The sequence below is a fragment of the Hyposmocoma kahamanoa genome, unplaced genomic scaffold (assembly GCF_003589595.1).
Source record: "Hyposmocoma kahamanoa isolate Upper Pololo Valley unplaced genomic scaffold, ASM358959v1 63, whole genome shotgun sequence".
NCBI classification, from domain to species: Eukaryota; Metazoa; Arthropoda; class Insecta; order Lepidoptera; family Cosmopterigidae; genus Hyposmocoma; species Hyposmocoma kahamanoa.
In genome coordinates, this window is record NW_020653851.1 from 4,294,716 (window position 1) to 4,319,685 (window position 24,970).

General features: G+C 36.9%; 1 protein-coding gene across 10 annotated transcripts in view; it reads left to right on the forward strand.

The window, feature by feature from the left end:
- Nucleotides 1-24,970, forward strand: part of LOC113230554 (kinesin-like protein KIF13B) — a 269,534-nt gene that overhangs the window by 165,893 nt on the left and 78,671 nt on the right. The gene's annotated exons all lie outside the window — the stretch shown is intronic.

Below are 24,970 nucleotides of genomic sequence, written 5' to 3' on the forward strand. Positions count from 1 at the left end.
TTCAATTCTATTATTCATTCTGTTAGTATAGGAAATGAAAAAATTTTTTTGATGTGACATGAAACTATTTTATAACGAATACCTTAAATAGGTAACGAGCATACCTTTTTTGAGTAACAGTAGAGTAAGTCCTTGTGCAAGAGTTCGTCCAGGGAAGTACTGCCACCTTGCCTATTTCTGCCGCCAAGTACGAATGTGACCATTACTGCGTTTCGGTTTCGAAGGTGCTAATGAAATTACAGGCACATGGGACTTTTCAACTCGTGTTGAACACACAACAACAGAGTGACGGGCGCTTTGGCAGTGTTCCTCAAATCTTTGTGATTGAAAACTTTGAGTGGCACTGCAACAGTTATGGACATACGTGTTGCTTACCACCAGGCTCACGACTTATTCGTCCCGTCACTAGGTATTATTAAAAACAAACTACCAAGCGTGCACATGCACGGTATGTTTTTTCACGTAAAATGCACGTGTCAAGTACAGGTGTATGCATGTCGGCCTTAACACTCGCACAATTACTGACTATACCAAATACGAGTTGTGGGTCATAAAGATGTCTAGGCTGTGACTCACGTTTATCGCTTTTGTTTCGCACCGTCCACCCCCTTTGGACAGCCTCGGGTGGTTAGCGCTAATTGCCGGGAAATAAGCGGAACCCAGGGCGCAGCCAGGCATGAAAAAAAAAAAAAGATTTTGAACTATACACCTAGTAAGGGTTTTATTTTTAGGTAGTGTTGGATCGTAGAAATATTTCATAAGTGAAAAATATTTCTTTATTGTGCCATACAACCACACCAATTACCTGGTCTTAAAGTAGAAATTCCCTTTTCTATGAGTACTCAAAACACCAGACGCATTTACAAAAGTTCATTTCCCAAATTTTCTCTACTCGCGCGTGATACTGTTATTCCCGCATTGAGATCTCGCTCTTTTTGTCGTTCTCGCGCAAGTCGCGCCCGTATCGTGCTAGCCCTACTGGTATTTAACCCAAGACCTACTCGTCCAGCGTCCACAATGCAAACCGTTGGACCACAGAGGTCATATAAATTTAAAAAAAAAAAAAAATCTTTCTGACATTATTTTGAAACATTTCCACATTATTTTGAAACTTTTCGACCATTTGAAAATTATTTGCAGGACCTAATATTATTTGCAGGAGTCCTACGAAAATTTCTTGGCTTTATGGGCTTACGGCAGTAAAGTTTTGAACTAAAAAACGCTATTCTAGTAGAAATAAGAAAAATACAGTGAATAATCAATTTAAACGAAATTATCCTAGTCCTCTCTCGATTGTTTTGTATTCATAAGAACGACATTGCATGTTTGTGTTATGCTCTGATAAATTATTTCCAAATATGTATCTATTATCATTCTTCCCTCTTATCATGTATTTGTACGTAATGTTGAAGTAGTAACCAATTATTCTTCGATCTAATTGACGCGAAGTGAAACCATCTTGTAATAAAATGGCACGTGTCCATAAAAAGGGCGCTTTTCAATTTCATATGAAAACAGCCTTACTAAAAATGCATAAAAATTGTATAACTTTTATCAACAAATGAACATGTTAATGATACGATTATTATATCACTACCTATTTAAGAGGTACAATATGAAAGGAATTGATAATAATTAAGCAAGTTTTAAAACATTTTTCATCACGCTTTGTTTTTAAATATCGATTACTGACTGCGTTTCACGAGCCCTTACGAAGATTTCAAAATAATACTGAACATACAGAAGTACAGAAAACCAAGCACAATAACGTAGCATAAAAGAGCAGGAGTACGATACTAAAATGCGACGAAGGAGCAATTGCGGGGGATTTCTTTTGTTATTGAGACAATAATTCTGTTACATTTGCAGAATGACACTGTAAATTGCTTTGCCACCTTACAGGTATTTTAATAAGGTATTTCACCAGTAGTGGTTAGTAATGAAGTCCATGTTACCAATTACTTTTATATAAATCGCTTCCACTTACTTCACATAGGTCACCGTGTTTCATTTAAGTCAATATAGGTCAACCTGGATAAGTAACGTCGGGTACTTGTTAACTCGTTCTTTATATATTGCAAGAAAACATTCAACCAAGTTTATTATACCCTAGTAATTCACTCTCGAAACATCAATAAAAAGAGGTGCAGTGCTCAACTCATCTTATTTGGAAGATTGCCACGCATAATGACGCCAAGTATTTCTTTAGCTCCTACTTCCTGGATTTTTCTTTACTATTTTGGACATAGCCCGATGGAAGTAAACTCATTCTGGACACAAGCCAGAAATGCCGAACTTGTGGAACACGTGTTTTTTAAACATCTCGTTTTTGTTTGGAAATACATTAGGCACACACTAACACTGCCGAAATGTAATGTTATCAAGATGTAGCGGAAACAATTATTGTTAAAAGCAACGAGTTCTGGAAATATCTAGAAATTGTTTAGTTTAACACATTCAAACCACCTGCCATTTTTCGACGTAAAAAGGCATTTTTAATTGAAAAATAGAAAATAATGTATGTGTAATCAGGATCAACAACTAGAGTGTTATGATGCGTATTACTTTTTAGCAATTTTTTTTTTGCAAAGGCTCCCTGCGGTAGAATTATCTCAAGTCCTGAAATACAAGATTTTTCATAAAAATATAAGTAAAAGGTTTTTCAGGACTTCAAGTGGAATATTTCAGAGTTTTCCATTTTATTTTTATTTCTGTTTCGGGGTTATATGTGTATACCTGCTGCTTGCTAATGTTATGGCCACGAAGTTTTTGAAAGCCTATGTGTTTTCTTCGCCTTTTGTTACCGAAAGAAGTTGTAGAAACATTTTTTGATTTAAATAAATTGTGGTTTTTCAAAATAAAAGAGTAAAGAAACTCTTTTCACAATGAATTTGTGACATCGAAAACCATGTTGGGAAAGATCTTTCTTTCAGCGCAAAATTCGGTAAAGACACTTTCTTTCAAATTGTTTTGTCTTTTTGTCTGGTCGGGATCTCGTAAAAGTCCTAACGGTACTTGAATTGCCATAGCGAGAGATCAGACGATGTCTGCTTTGTAGGGAGACCATCTACGCTTGTGTTTTAATCATATTGAAATTTTTTAGACAGCCTGAGATATTGTGATAGTAAATCTACGTGACAGCAGAATATTAGAATGTTTTCTCAAATAAATGTTACTAATAGTTAAAATTCTCACTAGAATGTAGTGAGTATTATTTTCAAAGCATCTTTATTTTAATTTTTTTTATAATATTAAAATTTTTACAAATAGAAAACTTATAAATTAACATAACGATTCAACAAAAACCTGAGTAGGTTTGTCCGTACACCGCGAAATATGTTTATATCTATGTATGTATGTTAACATTTATGGTGAATGATTGCTTATTTGATAGAATGTAGATTAACACAACAAATGCTGCAATAGACGATATCTTTTGATGAATTTAAGTTACTGTTAGAGAATCGTGAAATTAATTTCTTTTTAATTTCTTTGAAAATTACTTTGCTTCATTAACAATTATGTTTCATCGAAATAAAAATTCCTACGTCTCCTGTGAAGAATTCGTATTACGTGCTTCAGTTTGTGGTTGTTTTTCATTTAAATGAATAGTGTTGGTTTTTGACTTATTTGCTTTAATTAGCGGACCTTGAAAATTAATATACAGACGACGTCTTGTTCCGTTGCACTGAAGGCGATATTCGAACATAACTGTATACCTTGCTGCGCCGTTGAGTGTACAAAACGATTTGTACAGACGGGTGTTTTTGCCTTGAATTACAGCCCAGTTAGATGACGCGAAAGTTTTCGTGCGGATGCCGCGCGGCCGCGCACGGAAACTGCCCAGTTACCACGCTTTGACGTACATTCATGACGAATCTGAATTCTATTTACTAGGCAACAATATTTGAATTCCTCGGAATAATACAATCGCGCGGCTGCCGCGTAGACCAAAGACAAGTCAATCTCGCCCGCGCGCCCGAGACGTTCATTTAAGTTAAAACGTAAAAGCTAAATAAATAGAGCGTATTTTGTCATGACAGTTCGGTCTCTGAATACGTACGTGCGGTCGCTGCGCGACGTGAGCGCGATGAAATTCGTGCCGAATAAACGCGCCCATAGTGTCTTCATGCATAAATCAAAGTGTAGCTCACTATGATATTTTCAAAGATAGAAGAATGCACAAAAGTAACAACAGAGTTAGAATATTTTACAAAACAGCACTTTTCCATTATCAACTTGACGCAGGTAAGTACCATTAAATGCGTGGAATATCCCACAGGGATAATTCTGTGCACTGAACAGACATTAGTGTTTGTCTACTTTGTTTTTCTCGTAGCCCAGAGAATACTAAGTATTGTTTTAAAAAAAAAAACTTTTTTTATAATACTAAGTGACGGCCGGAACAAGTCCTGCACCTGATGGTAAGCTACACGCCTGTCCATAACAGTTGCAGTGCGACTCAGAGCTTTAAATCGCAAAGATTTGAGTTGCATTGCCACTGCGCCAGTCACCTTGAGACATAAGTTGACAAGTCCCATGTGCCTGTAATTTCACCAGCACCCGTACCCTTGAAAACCGGAACACAGTAATGCTGACGTTACTGCTTGGCGACAGAAATAGGTAAGGTGGCAGTACTACCCTGGAGGAACTCTCACAAGGAGCTCTACTGCTACTAAAGTTTATTACAAAATAAACTATACTTCATTGCAGTTCTTTTAATTTCTTATAGGATCAATTTGAAAAGTGAACTTTTCTAAATAGGTTGTGGTGTGGGTGTTCCAGGTGGGTGTAGTACCCCAGTTTCCCTTACTCTGGTACTCATAGTATAGAATTCCCTGGTTTGCGATTAGGACCCCCATTCAGAACTCTTCGATATTTTAACCGAATCCTTCGATTAGATATCGTTCTCGAATCGAAAGGCGGTTTCCGTGCTATTCAGAACGTTCCGAATGAAATGTTCGAATCGAATTCGGATAGGATATCGTTATCCAACAGCGTTTACGGAGTTTGTCGGTGAAATAGATTATAAGAAAAATTAAAATCCAATACATTTTTAATACTTTAAAGCCCTAAATATCCATTAATTAGTCCTGCATCAAAATAAATTAATAAAATTGAACAAAATCCAGAGTTTATTTAAAATAATAAGAGATTTCCATATTACATTTTTGCTTTATAAACAATAGGACGTTCAGTAACTTTCATTCAACAACTGTGTTCTGAATAACGTTTGTAACCTTTGCAGGTCGAGAAGTTCAAGTAATCGTAGGTGGTGTGACGTCATTTCGATTTCGATATGACAGTTTAATATATTAATAAAAATGAAAGAAATCGAACGATATCAAATCGAATTGGTCGACAACTGATTTATCGAAATATTTTGAATCGACCCCCAGGGCCCAAAGTCTGCTAATTTCAAAACATCTCAGCTGTGTGTCGATCGATAGATTGTAAATGGCAGGATTCTGTACGTTTTGGTAATCAGGTAAAGGTTAAGAGTAGTGGTTTGGCAGTGCCTAGCCATCTCCATTATCTTATTTGTTTTGGTTAGCAATAACATTGTACTGCGTCGAAACAAACAATTCTAACTCCGCAAAGGAAACCTTTCAACGAGCCATCATACATTATTCACGAGAACCTGGTCTGGGTCTAAATCTGACCTGTTTTCGTACCTACAGCTTGGAAGCCTGCTTTCCATTTTAATGCCATTGTATCATACGTTTACATCAGCCTATGTGCTCCGCTACCGAACATAGGCGGGTTTTTATATACTTTTTTAGCATTATAAACGGCAAACATTCTTGATGGAAAGTTTGTGTTATCTACTAAGCGAGTCCTTAATATAGCTAATGCATTTCTGCGCGTGGGATAAGATCTTAAATCCCTTGTGCCTGTGTTTGTGCAGTCTCATTTAAGGGTGTCATGACACATACCTTCGGCTTAAGCCGAATGAGGAAGAAACTTTACCATCTACATATAAACATTTACCATTGGTTTTTTAATTTGTGAAATAACTCCATTAATTTGCTCTAATTATTAAATGCAAACATCGAACACAAGGAAAAATAATTAAATAGTCGTAAGCCTAAAAACCCAATGCAAAGATCTATAACAAATACGAAGAAGAATTTCGTCGACTTGGTAACTCGACTTTTAGCTTAGTTGGTACAGCAATGAGAACGGAATTCCGTGGTCGCGGGTTCGAGTCCTGTCGGGTCTAAGAATAACACACACACATAAACACACACTAGAAAAACCCTGTGTCGCGGATGCCATGGACACACACATAGACAACCACAAATTACACCCAAACTCACGAGAGCAATAAATGTAGGCCATACAAATATTTCTCCCGGCTCAGGAATCGAACCTGGGACCTCTGCGTCGCAGTCCGGCATGGTAACCGTTCGGCCGCGGAGGCAGTTAGAAGATAAATTTTTCTTTGTGTTCGATCTTTGTATTTAATAATTATAGCTTTATCGTCATCATTAACAGTTGCCCGATATGACTTGGAGACTTCATACGCTTTCAAGGGTTGTGAATCTTCTTCGACAAGCAAGTTTCATCAAAATGGTTTTCCTTCTCCGTTAGCGAGAGGTATTGTTACTAAACTAAATGATTATCACTAATTTCAGAAGACTTCCACGGTATGACTTCTTTTTATTTTCCCGATATTTGGGAACGGTTGCACGCTCCATGGTCACGGGTTGATTGGACGGCGGCAGATGACAGCTTTAAGAGCGGACATATCTGTCTATCCTCTTGCGCTGTCGACTACTACTACCTTCATTGCGATTTGTTGTGGCGTTACCATTGTCACTCACTTTTTTCCCACAAACCACATTCACTGTATCCACACGCAAAACTGAACTCGAGGTGTTTTTGCTTTTATTACTGCACACACTATGGACCGGATTCCATGCACTGGACAGTTTAAAATCATCGTTACGGTTAAATGTTTTGTACTTCGTGATCTCGATGGCTTCTCGTACCAAACGTGGTATGTAGTGACGTTCTGTCGACAGTACCTGCGGGGCTATGCAACTCAATCCACTTTATTGTTACTAAAAATATATAATAAAAAACTTAGGAGTTACAGTCATAAACTTTTTTAATAGAGAATCAACAGTTTCCGGTCACCATTTACGTCCTTGAAGAAAAAAGATTCTTTTTCTGACCGACTCAAGCCTTCCGCGACGTTAGATGTGGTGACTCCTTTATCTTTCAATCCGGAATACGGTTGCTGTGCGGAAGAAATAAGTAGAATGGTAGTTCTTACTAACCCTTAAAGACTACTCGCTTTTACGGGAAGCCAGACCGTGTCGAAAAGAGCGCGTCAGGCTTTCTATGGGAACGCTCTGCAGGGTTTGTTAGCCCTGACAAGACAAGATGCGACTTGCGCTAGAGCGACATAAAGCACGAGATCTCTATGCGAGAATTGCAGTATCTCGTGCTTTATGTCGCTCTTGCGCTAGTCGTGCCCTGTCTTGCTAGACCTACTGGGCTCACTCAGATGAACTACGCGTTAGTAGTTGGCCACGAACCTGCCGCTATCAGCGGCAGCGTAGTGCGGAGCAGCGACCGGCAATAACAAATGTATTAAAATGTGTGAATCACTAAGCCACATCGCGCGCGATTGTCGCAGAGCGGCTTACAGCAACGCTGCGCGGGGCTTTGGGCTTCTTTATTCGTATGGCGCCTGGCTACAGAGTGGAATTCCCTGACAGTAAATTTGTGCCCTGAATGCTATAACTTGGGCCTTTTCAACGCGAGAAGATGTAATATGCTTCATTGCCGACTTAATTGTTGCTTTCCATCAGGTGAGATGGAAGTGAAATTTTATCTTAAAAAAAAATGACATACGGTAGTAAATGTTGGATATGCATGGCAGAAGAAGTGTGAATTCTGTAGAAATAAGAAATATGCGCGATATTTGTACAGAGTAACTCTTAGAGACACTGCAATAAGACAATGTTTTTGAGTAAAAGATGATGTAAAGACATCCTTCTTAGTTTTGTATGTATGTATATTTTAGGTTTTCAAATTATTTGCTTTCTACATCATTTATGGAAACGTATATAGATTCTTATTACTGGCACTCACAAAGACTAAATTATTTAACTTTTACTCATTTGAATGTCCTACTTTCATTACAATTACGTTAGGGAGAGAAAACTTTGTGTTTTCTGTCATTTTCTTTCAGATAAAATATTGCGAGGTTGAAACAAAAGGGTTTGGAGCTCTATATATTATTTACATGCGAAAACACTTTTCTATGTTATAAAACAACAAATCTAGAAGACCGTACTTTAAGAGCAAAGAGAATATCAAAGTGGGTTACTAGAAGATGGCTAGGGTACAATTTTTTTAAAACTTATATGCTTAGGTATTGAATAACGATGCTTAGACTCAAAACTAATAAAATAAGATTATACGCAAAAAAGTTTGAAGAAATCGCTTTGTTCCCACATCTGGGCACAGATCTCACGTTTTTTAACTTAAAAGCTATAAGACACCACAAGGATTTGAACCGTCAGCCTCTTGAAACAATCATTCTGCCACTGCGCTACCACCGCTCTCAATGATTTTAATGAAAAGAAATTTTGTAGTTTGCATGCGAAAGCACGACGACCTCTTGGGAGACACGTACTTGTACCGTCAAACTCCAGAAAGTAGAAAATTAATCGTTGGGGCAAAAAGAAAAACATAGGGAGTTTAGGAGTGCCTTTGTAAGAAGTTTTGAGCAGAATGGCATTCATGTTACCAAGTGTAGTTGAATGAGAAATTAGAGGCAAATGAGTACATAAAGGATGACGTAGACGTCTAAATAGTAACTTTATTTATGTCTATTAATAGTAAAACAGGTGAATAAAGTTATAGAATAATAACAAAGCTGATCAGGAAACATCGTTTGGGTAAAACCAAAATCGGGTACGGTCTGAAAAACCTGTCCCGCAGAAATCGGGACGTCTGGCAACACTTCGTCTTCCAATATTCGTCTCATGTGACCAAGATAGTTGGGAATATTAAATATTTCTACTTTTAAAGCAGGATACAAGCATATAATACGCCTTCAAGAGCAATTACCACTAGGTAGGCGGAGTTCTTGAATCGACTTCGCACCCATTTAGTCTGCTGCAGAGATAAGATGTGTAAACGGAGTTCAGGGATGCTAGTCTAATGCAACGTGACAGCGGTGCCCAACACAGTCCTTGCAGCACTTGCTCGTGTGCCTGTCGTGTCCTGTATGAGTTAATATCTCTACGCGGCCACGAATAGTGCAGTCAAGGTGGCAACGTACTATTCAAAGCCAAATAGTCCTAAAATAAACGAAGCATCGACACGATAAGGGTGAGGCCAGAGGAGCGTAATGTTGTGAGTTACGTTTTTTGAGTCGCTTAAAATGCTGCATTCGGTTTCAAATAAAAGTCCGGTTTGTACCACACAAGGACGCAAAATGAGTTATCTGCCGACTCACTCGCGTAATTACTACCGTATTTCGGTCGCATTGTGTGAAGGAAAGCGAGGGAAACAGTTGTTGGCATGTGGTAGTTAGTACCTTACAAATTTGGATGTATCCAGTTTCTTTATCTTGTAATGTTCATAAATATACACTGTGTTTTATGGATCCATTACACTATATGCCGTAAACACCTCGTCCAAATGCTTAAAAGCAAGTCAATAAAATACGTTCGTGTGGCGCTCCAACTGAATTTCAGTCGAACGTAAATTACGAATCTCAATAAACGCTACTCACAACTCACAAAATTACGTTCATCTGGCTTCACCCTAAGAAGATGCAGGGAATGAGAAAAAAATTACAATTATTATTGTTTAAAGCAATTTTTATTTTATTCGTTAACATTAACACGGTTTAAATTCCATTGACCAGCCCGTTTCTTGGCGTCCGTATATTGCAACTTATCCCATTTCTCTGTACTGTACGAAAAGTGGAAACACATGTAAGCAAGTAGTATGTTTCAATGTTCGCCGGATTGCGCGATTCTTTGTCCTGAATTCGAATCGACGATAGCAGATGTGAATGTAGGAATTTATTGTGATTTTATTCTAACGTCGAATCTGGGATATCGCACCTGATGCCAGTAATGTTGCTTTCGGATATAGATGATAAAACTATTGCAATGTTACGGTGTTAGGATATGGCTTTTTTGAGATATTGCACTCGTTTGTATTGCATTGTCATCAACAAAGTTTGCTGGAAATGCCATAAGCCGGACCATTATGAATCAAGAAGAAAATAATGTGTTTCATTATTATTTCTGTCGTCATTCCAGTGAGAGAATAGTTGCTCTCGAATTGAAAGATTGAATTCCTCTGTGTTATATACCTGTGACTTAAATTTCTACGTTACTTACGACTGACCTAAATCGTCACCTGAGATGAGACCCATGCTATGCAGTGTGCCGTATAAATGGTTAATGATGTTACTATAGTATACTCCACGTTTCTCTTATTACGTCTGTTCGCGTCTTGATCTTGCTTATCAAACTATCTTGATAATGATGTTGATAAATAAAAAATCCTTGTTGATCTTAAAAATTGGATTTATTTCGTTAACTTGATTACAAAATGAAATACGCGCTTGCTTATGACAAAGCCTTGATTGCAAATGTATAGAAATTATAACTAAACGTAAAAATGCTGACGCGGTGACATACTTAATGTGCAGTATTAACCGTACAACGTCTATTCAAGTCATTCTCCTTGTCTGGTTCATTTTCTTGTTGAAAAGGAAAATGAAATCATCATGTTTTTAGTACCATCATCATCATCAACCCAACATTAACATTCAAATGTTTTTTTTTGTAAATACTCCACTAGAAGAAAAAATCCTTCGGTCTCACTTGATTGGAACCAGCGTCTGTAGCCACATCAAGGTACCGTTCTTACCATAGATAAAGGATTACCAATTAAGCTATACATCAAGTCAACAGATCTTACGAATTTCACTATGTGCTTGCTGCAGGTTTTTGTAGTAATAATAACGCATACACTCATAGCCCTGTACTAGGGAAACTCTGTGTCGCGGGTGCCACGGACACACATAAATATCGACAAATACACCCAAAATTAGTAGAGAAATTAACGTAGGCCATACAAATATTTCTCTCGGTCCGGGAATCAAACCCGTGACCTTTCCGTGACAGACCAGCATGATAACTATTCCGACACGGAGGCAGTTATGTTGTATTGTGTCTTTTTGCTGTCAGCGCCACCTATGAGAAAGTTTGTGTCAATAATAATGTTGAAACTAATTGACTAGAAAAATGATTGAATTGTCTTTGGTTTTAGTTTTAATCTCGAAAAATTAATAAAGGTATAAAAATGTAAACAAATCACGTTCATATTACCATCTGAACACCGTAACCCCAATATTGTCTTTTTAATAAAGGCCCGACCTATATAGTCAAGCCTTGAAACGTCACTCCCATGTTGCAGCCGCTCCCGACACCGCATAGGGGATGATTAATACTGGCTCCCTGCCAAGAAAAAAAAGTAATTCGTCAAAATATTTCTGTATTTTGTAGGGACGATTGTTACCATTTATGAGAAGAAATTAAGTCTTTTTGATGTTACAGCCTTTGTCCCAAACTAGATAAACTTTTTGGAATGGAGACCATAAATAAAGTAAACACAGGTCATGTTGGGACATGACATCACGGGGTCATTTTACGCTATTTCTTAATGTTCATTAAAGTGAAAACAAAATGTACCACAAAGTTTAAAAAATATTTTGATAAAACAAAAATAGCTTGTCAATACAATGAGGTCACAAATAAGTCAACCTGTGCAAAGGACCTTGGGCCATTGTATAAAACAACATGATGTTCACTCAATCACACCTTTATTTTTTGACGTCGTTGGTAGTTGACTTTATATTTGACGACGTGCTTATAGCCAAACCTTATATCAGGTAGAATTCTTAACTAAAGCAGGTACGGCAGACATAGGTACATTGTGATGTTACGATTTAGATTTAATGCTACTTATTATAAAAACGGTGTAAAGTATAAAGGCCAGCGCGCTGTGAAAGAGTACGTTCAGTAAAGTACTACCACCGCACTTATTTTGTGCTGCCAAGCTGTAATGTGACCAATACTGCATTCCGTTTTCGTAAGGTAAGTAAAGGTGCTAGTGAAATAAAAGGCATATGGGACTTGTTAACTTTATGTTTCAGAGTGACGGGCGCAGTGGCAGTGCCCCTCAGATCTTTGCGATTTAATGCTATTAGTGACGCTACAACTCTTATGGGTAGGCAAGTTGCTTATAATCTTAAAAAAACAAAGAACTCAGGCTCTGGCGTAATCTTTGGGTAATCAATATTCATATAATAATGTTCTTTATTATTATCTTTTTCTTCTTAGTGTGCCGCTTATCTACGAAGGTTGGCCAACATCATGACTATTCTCATTTTTTAAGCTACCGCACGAAAGAGGAAAAGTGTGCTAAAGCATTGCCAGTTTCTCAGATTCTTCAACCACGAGGTTTCCCTTCTGCGTCGACTACGCTTTCCTTGGATTTTGCCCTGCATTATTAGTTGAAGAATTCGGTATCTATTGCCCCTCATTACGGGGCCAAAATACTGCAGCTTCCAATCCATCCATCCATTCCAATCTATCTTTTTCTGAAAAAGATGGATTGAATACTTGTATGTATATACAATAATCAGATAGATACTCTTATATATCACATAGATACACCTATTTTCAAAACGAAAAATCCTGTACTACCAATAGTTCTGGCAGAACTACTGTACGATTTTTACGAACAAATATATATTTATATTTGACGCGACATAAAAACGGACAAACTTTAAGACCTCATTTCCCCCCTCTAAAGCAATAACCCGCTTTGGGAGTTTATGCTAATCGCCCCATAAACTTCAGCGACAGTGGACTGACAAATTAACAGCGGATAGTTAAGTCTTAGGCTTAACTATGCGTGGCTTATTTAAGTATGTCTTTCTAAAAAGTGTGCAGAATAAAATTACGCATAAATGTAAATAGGCATAAATGTAACATATAGCACGTACTATTTTTCAAATTGCTCTAGTCTCGTAAGATAAAAGCTCATGAGATGTGGCTCAAATAATTGCTGCAATTATAAATTCGCGTAACAACATTCCGTGTTCATTTCGAGTCACTTTTTGCGATTGTTTTATGACGAATAATATATAGCATCGTCTCTCTCTGGCATAAAATACCCGAAGAAATATAGTATCAATTATTTAGCAGATATCTTGCGACTTCAGGCGCTTGAAAATTAGATCTTGAACGCTAACGAAAACAACAATAATATTATACAAAAGAAAAACAACATAACGTTCACATAAATTTTATAGGAAACGTTCAGTAATTCCTGAGTTTATTACTAATTCTATGCAGTCGTGAGCGACACAAAGCTGTTACTTGCATTGCACAACATCTGTCCTACACATATCTCGACATCTGCACGGAACTATACCCCCACCTACATGTAACAGGGTATCTCACCACATTACAGAGATAGAATTACAAAGGAAACTCAATTCAATACCATAAACAGTATAATAACTCACGTTTACTACCCATATCTATGGCGTAGCATCTATCGTAGCACTTTGCTACGGATCTATCGAGTTATGGCTACGAGCTTCATGAACGTGTCTTTCAGCTATTATGCACCCACGCAACATGGTCATCTTTTAGTTGCGGCACTTGAAGAATTACGTTTTATAAATAACTTTTTATTAATATTTACAAAAGTTATATTAAAGATACACCAGTTTCGCACCGCCCCCCGGTTCTAAGCTTACTTCAGCTGTTTCTGTTTGCAAAAGGAAATTCAAAAATTTTTTATTGAATAATTCTTGGGTAAATATGTAATCCAAACTGAAAAGATAATGAAGACGTAGATACAAGTTTATGTTTTGAAAGCCAATCGTTCTAAATAAAGCTAAAATTCAGCTTTCCCGGCACTAAATTCACCTGAAAAGAATGTCGCAGTGAAACTTCTTAACCGGGATTTATTGCCATAGTTTGACAAAGCCGGGCGAAGTTTCCACTGCATTCTAACTAGCTTCAAATGCATAATGCAGTCCCAAGTTTGGTTATAAGAATTGACGCAGCGCTGGTTTTCAATAAGACCTGAGCCGATATGAGTGACGAACGTGTGTGTCGCGAAAGGACTTAAAATAAACTATTACAATTTTTTCCTTTCGTAGCCGCTGGTGCGATAGTGTATATATTGTATACGATTCTGTAATAAGATTCCTGTTGATATTCAAAATTTGTCGTTTACGAGGTTTAAGATGATCGTGAAACAAAAACTTTATACAAAAGGTTGTGTGTTATATAGACTGCCTTTGTGGCCGAACGGTGCCGGTACCATGCTGCCACCCAGCGGTCCCAGGTTCGATTCCTGAGCCGGGAGAAATATTTGTATGGCCTACATTTATTACTCTCGTGAGTTTGGGTGTAATTTGTGGTTGTCTATGTGTGTGTCCATGGCATCCGCGACACAGGGTTTCTCTAGTGCTGGACTGTGAGTGTGTGCGTTGTTAATATTATTATAGCTTCTGCTAAAAACCACAGTAGTGATCCGTTCTGCTGTCTCAAATGATATTTTTACATTATTGTAAATAATAAATGTGAGGAAATATCTATTACCTTACCTGTACAATAAGACTGTTATGAATTTGAATCCCTCTCCGCTTATACCAAATATCACAGATGGGTGGTGATGTAGAATGCTACACACTCAACATAGTCCCGCGCTAGGGAAACCCTGTATCGCGGATGCCATAGACACACATAGACAACACAAATTACACCCAAACTCACGAGATAAATAAACGTAGGCCATACAAACACATCTCCCGGCCCGGGAATCGAACCTGGGGCCTCTGCGCGACAATCCGGCATGGTAACCGCTCGGCCACGGAGTCACTCAGTTAACCGCTGTAGTCGTATTACAAAGGCCCGATTGCCGAAAGGTTTTTGACTCTAGATGAATCGATATTGTAGCCAAGTTCCTTGAAGTCACTGATCTCTGAAATCAGTTACGGAATCCTATTTATAAAGTGTGTTTAATTATGCTAGCAAACTAAGTGCGGTGAGGGCTGTGGTAGCTCTGTGGAAGAAGGTTGTCCTTCTCAACTGAGACGTCTGCTGTTCGACTCCCTATGTGTAAGGTTTTTCAGGCAAATATAACTTTATGGTGATGATAACTGAGCCTATATTATCCATTTCTCAATAGTTGTGTTATTGACTAACGTTCCGATGTTGAAATCAATAAGTGGAGTGGTTGTCTTTGAATCGGAGTAGGGGTGAATGAATATGCTATTTAAACGATTGTAACGGAAAAATCCGGTTACTTAATTTGAATCTTGTTGATTATGTAATATTTTCTCTGAGGCATATTGTACAATTTAATGGACAATAAATATTTAAAAAACTATCCAGTGTTAATCTACTTTGTGTATGGCGGCAAGTCACATAACCTATGACTTTCAATATGTATAATTATCTTTAGTATCAACAATATCTCTTGATAACGGTTAAATAAAAATGATGACCGCAACCCAACTCTGAGTAGAGATCCGTGCCCAGCAGTGGGACATATATTGTATTGATGATGATCCAAACTAAGCCTGAACCACAGCAATCACAGACGTCTAAGCCGTATCAAATTAAAAACTAGTCTGCATCTACTCGTTACTCTGTATCTAAGCTTCGCCTCAATGTCTAAATTAGATACCAGCTTTTCCACTTCCACGAAACTTTTAAATTGGTCTCTACCTAATTACGTACTTGAAATAGAATGTTAACTTTACTGTATTTAATTTAGAGCTGTTGTTGCTAATGGGATGTCGAACGACGTTTGTTACGTTTTGTTTGAACATGTTTAAGTTTTGGTTATTAATACAAAGATCGCACACAAAGAAAAATTCCTCGCCGTACCGTGGCTGAAAAGTCGTAAACCAAAAAACAAAGATCTTTTAAAAATTCGTAAGGCCTGCAGGACCCCGATTCAAAACTCTTCGATACTTTAACCGAATCGTTCGAAGGGCGCTTTCCGAACTATTCCGAGTGAGACGTTCGATTCAGATTCGGATACAAAATCGTTATCCAACAGCGTTTACGGAGTTAGTTAGTGAAATAGATTATAAGAAAAATGAAAATCATTTTATATACATTTTTAAGAACTTAAAGGCCAATACGCATTAGTCTTGCATTAAAATAAACTAATAAAATTGAACATAATCCATAGTTTATTTAAAATAATAAGAGATTTCCTTATTACATTCTTGCTTTGTAAACAATAGGACGTTCAGTAACTTTCATTCGATAACTGTGTTTTGAATAACGTTTGTAGCCTTTACCGGTCGAGAAGTTCGAGTAATATCACGGGTTTGATGTCATTTCGGTTCGATTTCAAATACGACAGTTTGACGTTCGATTCGGATGTTGTGAATAAAAATGAAAAGAAATCGTACGATATCAAATCGAATCGGTCGACAACGGAGTTATCGTAAGGTTCTGGATCGACACCCTGGTTCGTTCTGTAGGTCAGTTTGGTCAGCCACAATATGGTTAGATCGAAGGAATTTTTCTTTCTGTTATGTGTGAGTAATTTCTCAAAAATAATTGAATATCATGGCAGTAAAACATAAATTTCCAATGTGTCCATACTGTGCAAAATATAATTGATTTCCAGTGTTTTAGAGAAGTGGCTGTGAGACGGGATAACTGTTTTGGAACGACACAAAATTAATTAATTGCATTAATAGTGCCGTCGGGCCACGCGGCCGCTTTAGACATTTTGTAATTTGATGTTTATTCAAACAATATTGTGAATGTTGAACTTATACCTTTTAAAATAAGGAATTCGCTCTTTAAAGTCCCATTGGAATATTTATAAATTTGATGATTATATTTCAATGAGCAATTTGGATGAATAAGTCAAGTTTAATAACTGTAAAGTTAATTGATGAATGAATTAGTAAGACTAAATAGAAAATGTTTTGTTGTTGAATAATTACATATCGTCGCCTTACTTTCTCAATCTCGTATCTTAAAGCACAAAGTAACTTAAATGCAAATGCATCGTATATACAAATTTGCAGGCTGATTTCACGTCACATTTCCTTCATATTCATACACTGGCTTTTACCTATTCTTAAAGTAATGCATCCTAACACCCTTGATAAGAAATTTGAAATAAATATAATGTTTTGCATTCTCCTTAATACTTAAAACACGTATCTTAAAATCACTCTTTATAAGATACGTTTTTGAGAAAGTAAGGCTTCGATATGGTAAGTAGTAGTGGGTGGTTAGGTAGCCTATTGAGAAAACAGTTGTCTTTTGAAACGTCAGCGGTTGGAACCCTGTGGTGGCATGCATATACCTATGAGTTTAATTTCGAAATTACGTACATTCGTGAATGTTTATTTTATTTATTTATCAGATAAACACAAACAGTTATCAAACATTATATGTATAGCGATGTCTGTCGCTAAAGGCGAAGGGAATACACCGTGATGATACCTTGGATGTTGAAGACTGTGTAGTACTCAACGCGCATTGAATCATCACACTGTAATTTTAACACTATGTAACTTAATGGCAAGCTGACACTGTGTGGCTTAGATATGAATTGAATTTTCGGGTTTGATTATTTAACATCCAAAATACAATCTAATTAAAAACTTAATTTGTATGGAATGTGCTTGCTGGACTGTTTTCGTAAGTGGATCCTCAGAGTTGAAATGCGTTCAGGACGTAGTTAATTTTCTTATTAAATCGTTTAGGTGCCTGATTCTCAGATTTTTCATGAAAGTTAAACGAAAAATGTCGATCGACGCCAAAATTTCAATTCTCACACGCTTTAAACAAATTTTGAGCGTCCGTAAATGTCTTTAAGTTTTTTAGTGAATAATGTGTGCAGCATTGCATTACTGACATATTGAGAGATGAAACCTAATCCACTTAAAACACCTAATAATTACCTTCATTCACTATTCAATTGGAAAAAGTAAATAAAATTTACATGATAAATGACGAAATTTGAATAACAACACAAGAAAATATGAATGAAACTGCCAAAATAAAAGTCGATTACCATGTCGAGTGATGTTCACTACTCGACATGTCAACGAAATTGTCGAGTAAGAAATTATAGATAAAAGTCTTTTCAGAAGTCGGGAGAATAGGGGCGCTCGACGTATTGTCGATTTTCGACATATGACTACATAGACTTTTATGTCTATAACGCGAAAAATCAGACCTCTGGTGCCACTCGTGAATTGCATTTAAAAATTTCACACGTTAACTCTTATATTGGATGACCCTGGTCGATAAACGTTATTTTGTTTGTTTATGTTTGTTTTTATTTCAAGTAACGGGACGAAAAATTCGTGGGCTTGCTGGTAAGCGACACGCCTATCAATTACAATTGCAATGCTTCTCAAAGCTTTAAATTGCAAACATCTGAGGGGCACTGCCATTGCATTCATCGCCCTGAAACTAAAAATTGACAAGCCCCACGTGCCTGTACTTTCACTGCACTCTTAACATTAAAAACTGGACCATAGTAATGCTCATATTACTATGGCGGCAGAAGCAGGTGGCAGTACTTCCCTTGATGAACTCTTCACAACTCTCCCTATTTGTATTAGAAATAGACCTAAACTTAATTTTAGCTTTACTTCAGTTTATTAATTAATTAAGAATGAATTGTAATCTGACAGACTTTGTAATTAGAAGAACACAAATCAAGTTTAATAGCTGTAAAGTTTCCAAATTAACAAATAAATAAGAATAAACTCCTGAATACGACAGCTATTATGTCGTTGACGTAATGAATTTATGTATTCAACGTTAATTGTGATAAACGACAGACTTAAATGGGATTATGGATTAGCTGTGATAAAGAGGTTGCAACGCCCCAAACAAGGTACTATTTCCTAACCTAGAGAAACCCTTAACAATGTATCTTGAACAATAGCCCACAGCTCGCAAGTTTCAATGTATTTGTTATCTCGGTCTTGTTTGAGACTGTTCCAGACTTCCCTAACTGGGAATTAAACTACCATTATGAAATATCTTCATTGTTTTACTTGAAAATTAGTTTCGATTCACACTCTGGCTTCTCAACTGCCCTTTGCGAAAGTTTACATTTGATTAATTCAAATCCAAATCTGTTTATTTCATAGGTAAACAAATTACACTTCAAGTAGTCATATATATATATCCATGAGGCATCCTCAGGGGCTGTTGATTACTCGACCATCTGCCGAAGAATGAGCTCGTTCAGTTGGTATATTTATACCCTACGTCCCCAAGTGTTACCATTGTTGAAACCCGAAAATATCCATAATAAAGGTGATGATGCAACATTCATATGTTTCTTTATTATACAACTTCTGTTGTTGTACCTAATTATTTCCATCTGTTCTAAAACACCCATTTTTGCGACTAAAATTAAGTGCATGAAAAAATATTCAATACGCGCAACAGCACAGCTAGTTTGCACGATTTATTCTTGACTGAGTTCGCGGAGTAGCAAATTAATTTACTTCCATTTTTGTTAACATGGACTTCCACAAAGTTACTTTGCCTGAATCCATCAATAATCTACGTACTATTCACGCCCATTTTTAATCGAGGTACGCAGAGAGCTTTCCATTTGCTACGTTCCTGGCACACATCTTTCACCTCATCAACACGCGTCAAAGCTTTTGTACACACTTGTCGATTAAGAGTATTCTTGATGTGGTTTTCTATGTTACGTCCTCAATATGGTCGTGAGAGTTAAGCAAGTTAACAAGTGAGTTTTAATAATTGTTTTTCTGCTCATTGTGTACCTTAAAAGCAAGTTCATTAAGCTGTTTTCGTGTAGCTTTGAAATTATGTTAATTTTCAAATTCAGTGTGTTATTGAGTGTAAGCGTTGGTAGCCAAGAATATTTGCTCATCGATTGAGAGTTCGATAGCATTACAGGTATTCTTGTTCATTCTGATCAGTTTAGATTAGCTTAAATAATTTTTGGTCGCAATTTAAAAATTAAATTTCCAACCCGGCTGAGTCAATTCTCAGAAACTCTGTTACTAATATGAATTCCTTTAGGTTCAACAACCTTTCGGTCACTCGGCCCGAAATACGACTACCACGATATTCATCAACGCCCATCAGACTTTTTTTATGATGCCAAGTAACAGGACGAAAAAGTCATGCGTCTGGTGGTTGGTAAACGATACATCTGTCCATACAGTGCCGCTCAGAGCTTTAAATTGGAAAGATCGGAGGGGCACTGCCACTGCCACTGCACCCGTCACCATGATACATAAGTCACCAATCAATTTCACCAGCAGCCTTAGGGACTCACCACATTTATTCAATACGTAATCGCTTTGAGCTGACCAGAAAAATCTTTATGTCCATGCAACACGAGCAAAAAAGATGTTGCACGATTTTTGTGATGGGCTTAAAGCGACTTTGTGTTGATAAGTGTGGTGACTCCCTTATCCTTTAAAACCGAAACGCACTAATGCTCATATTATTGCTTAGCGACAGAAAAAGGAAAGATGGCAGTATTTCCACGGACGAAGTTTTTCACAAGGCGCTCTACTGCTACGAAAACCTTGCAAACATTTGCTTTGTTAGGTACATAGTGTGATTATATAATTTATTTATTATTTAGTACGTAGGAATTTGCTGATCTTTGAAAACAAACGGATTGTAGCCGCCAGACCCAAGTAGAAGATGTACAGGATCTCGACGAGCTCGTAAAATTAAAGATGATTTAAGTTAACTGGAATAAATTGGCAATGGGTTACTGGTTTACAGGAGTAGTGCCATTAAATTGCTAAATAGTGGTGGTTTTTTATAGAAGTACAATCAAAACTGAATGTACTTTTTGACCTTTTTTAGTTCATACAAAAAGTTCGTTAAATTCTGGTAGGGACGAAATAACACGTATGTGGTGTTAGTTGATTGGTTCAAAATAGAACCACCGGCCTACGCCCTTGACGAGCGTTTAGTTACTGCTTCGAAAGTTATATTAAATTTTATTACAAAAATACTGTTGCGTTCGCAACACGGATCTATACTGTATTTCTTACTATACATTTTTAATACGTTTACTTTGAACCTTTGTACGAAAACACACATATTTGTTTAAGAAAGTCTGTGATGTCAATACTTAAGTCTGCAGAAACCCGTATTGTACTTGTACTTTATAATATCCCTATGACTGCTAAATACAGCAAAAGTTGTTTGATAATGTCTATCAACATCTACAATACCACTTGAGTTAGAATCTATTTTATTTGTCTGTTCTTGTAATAATTTAAAATATTAGAAACTACTTTTATTCCTTTGCGGTTTTAAATTTAAAACTTTCATTGGAGGTCGGTATTTACCATTTGAAAATGAATGAATGATTTATAAAAACGATTAAAATGGTTTTGTTATTATTATTTTAAGAGACAAAAAAAACGTACATAAATTTTTCGGGTTCGGTTGTTTCGACGATTTTTTTATTTGTAAAAGTGTGTAAACACAGTGAATAAAGTAATACTGAAGTTAAATGGTTGTATGTTACTGTATTTTTAATACTTGATTTTGAGTTATTGGATATTAAGGTTTACCAAACGAATTTACACCAGTAGTAAAATTAAAACTATTTGTATGACATAAACAAAACATTACCCAAAAAATAAAATGTAAACGAAAACGTAACTTTCATCATACTAAACATATTTTAATTTGTAACTTTGTAACTTGTGACATTCTTTTTGTTATAGTAATCAATTAATTTTGATTACTACACATTTGTATGCTATTTATTACGCAACACATTACGCAAAACATATTTTTATTGTACACTGTTTACAATTAAAAAAACTAATTGTTATAGACATTTACTACCATAAACTCGATTTTAAATACAGGTACAATACAACGAACGCAAGAAAGAATCTGGAATTCGAATTCGGAATATAATATGAGAGTGGAAACTGATGACAATAAATAACCGAGCAAATCAGTTGCAAAAACTATTCAGCTGTATTTAATTCACATCCAATAAAAATTAATCAAAGAATGTTCAGTCAATTGCATATGTATACGTTTTCCTGATAGATTTTTTGTGTCAAGGTCAGTACCATAATATGTTTTATAACACACCTATTTCTGTTGCCAAGGAATAATGTTTACATTACCGCGTTCCGGTTTTGAAGGATAAGGGTTTCTTGTAAAAGTAAAGGCACTGATTAACTTATGAAGTTATGACTCACGATAACGGGAGCAGTGGCAGTGCCCCTCAGGTTTTTGTGATTTAAAGCTCGGAGTGGCACTACAACTGTTATGGGTAGGCGTGTCGTTTACCATCAAGCGCAAAACTTCAAACTCAAATAATTTAAAGGTAAGCAAATTACACTTGAAATCATCGCGTTGATTAAACTCTACTATTCATTCGTAAGACAAATTCCCCAAGGAAGAATGAAAAAAAAAAAAAACTTTGTATAGAGAGTTGCTCTTTGTAAATAAATTATTCGTTCCGCTACTTAATATCATGAAAAAAGCAGTTCTACGGAATGATCAGCCGTTTTGTCGCTGTAAAAAAAAAATCTGTCGCTAAGAACAAAAGATTTCAATACGAAAAATATAAATAGACGACTTCGGCGGTCTACGAGCTTAATGGCGCCTTAGCGATATAATATGTAGACGTTTAAGGCTAGTTATTTCCATGCGAGCCTACATTTTAGGAGGTGAGGTGAGGGGACCGCCCCTCCTCGCCCGACTCGTTGTAAATTAGTATGAATAGAATAAGAACAGGCGGAGAAAATTTAACACTTATCCGACGTCGACAAGCGCCCGATGGCGAATCACGGCCAACGGGCGGCGCGGGCGCGAAGCAATTTTCAAATTTAGCAGATTCTCTCTACATATAAAAATTATATGTAATGTTAATTTTTTGATCTTTTATTTAGCCAGCTTTCAGGATTTTATATACCATAAACCATTTGATCTCGCAAAACTGTTTTTCACGCTTCCCCTCCGGTAATTTACCTTAACTATCTAATAGTAGTAAATATGAGGACTCTTGGTAGTCCAGTGGTTAGCAATGTGGCGATATAGGCGTCGGGTTGGATTCCTGGTAGGGGCAATTGGGGATATAAACTTTCCTGAATAGGTTCAATCTCGGTGTTGTGGGTTGATTCCCTAGACAGAAAATTTTAATAAGTAACCATTATCTCACGCCTAACCATAACCATTAACCGTACGTAATGTAAGATGTTATGTATGTGTTTTATAAATACGTTTAGTGTTTTGTCTGTAATATTATGTGCTCTGGAAATACTGTATTACCTACATTCTCAGTAATTTTTTTTTTCTGTACACACAATACACCTACCACCAAACGCACGACTTGTTTGTCCCGCCACTTGGTATCATTAAAAAAAAGAGACCAGAGAAACGAAATGGATCCGGAGTCACTACCCATACCACACACACCAAAAATTGATCCTATCTATAATCTAACCCGAATCAGAGGAGTCTTTCTGACATCGCAATTTTTTTTAGAAATTATCCTTTCAAATCTCGTCTCGTCCATTCGGCAATTGCGAGCCTTCGTTAAGATGCCGTCGAATAAAAAATATTATTAATGTAACTGACTTGTCGAGCATTAGATTTGATTAAAAAAAAAACTTTTTTTTAACATCAAGTGATGAGAAGAACAAGTCGTGCACCTGATGATAAGCTACACGCCTGTCCATGACAATTACAAAGTCACACAGAGCTTTAAATTTTAAATCTGGGTCGCACCGCCACCCTGAGACGTAAGTCGACAAGTCCCATGTGCTTGTGATTTCACCAGCACCCTTACCCTTCATACCGGAACACAGTAATGCTAACATTACTGCTTCGCGGCAGAAATAGGTAAGGTGGCAGTACTACCCTGGATGAACTCTTTCACAACGCGCTCTACTGTATTATTTACTACTATTATGTATTACTGCTATTATATACTTCATTATTGTTCGTCTTTTTTAACTTAAACACAGTGTGGTTAAATAAGTTTTTTGCTACTGATCTTAACCATTTATTATTTTATTAGCGTCAAAAAGGAAACCTTGGACACTATGTGACAATGTTCGGTTCTCGTTGATATTTTCGAACTTTAATGGATGAATTCAATTCAGTTCTTTATTGCTGTAACCATAATGTAATATAGGATGGAAAAGGCTTAAAGTTAACAGCGCATTACAGATTGTGTAGCACACTGTTAATTATACTTCGAGAGAAAGATGGGGTAATAGTTTCAAAAAATATATTGATCGAAACGTCGAAGAGAACCTACAAACTATATATCTGTTAATTCACGGAAGTTTACGGGGCCACTAATATTTGGAGTAATTAATTTACTGTGTGCGAGCGCTAGTTGCCTTGTGGGAGAGCCTTTGCTGCTCAATTAAGAGGGCGACGGCTTAGAAACCAGACGCTAAAGGTGAATGACAACATCGTTTTGAAACTTGTGCGTCGAGTAATACTCACAAACTTGGGAGTCTGGCATCCGTCCGACGTCCATCCAACATTCAACCGACATCCGTTCGACATCCGTCCGACATCCGTCCGACATCCATCCGACATCCGTCCGAAACAATTACTGTCAAATAAGTAATACTCGACCAAATTCTGTTAATTTGGTCGAGTATTACTTCGACCAAATTAACACACTCGTCACACGAGGCGAATGAAGCTTCATAATACTTCACATTGTTTTTGATTTGATCGAGTATTGCTTATTTGACAGTAATTGTTTCAGACGGTGAACGGTTGTAGATCCCCTGCACTGGGCCAGCGTTGCGGACCAGGGTCTTAAACATTATCTTTAGTGGAGACCCCTTCCCAGTAGTTGGGCGTCATTGATGATGATTCTCTGTGTGTATTAAGTA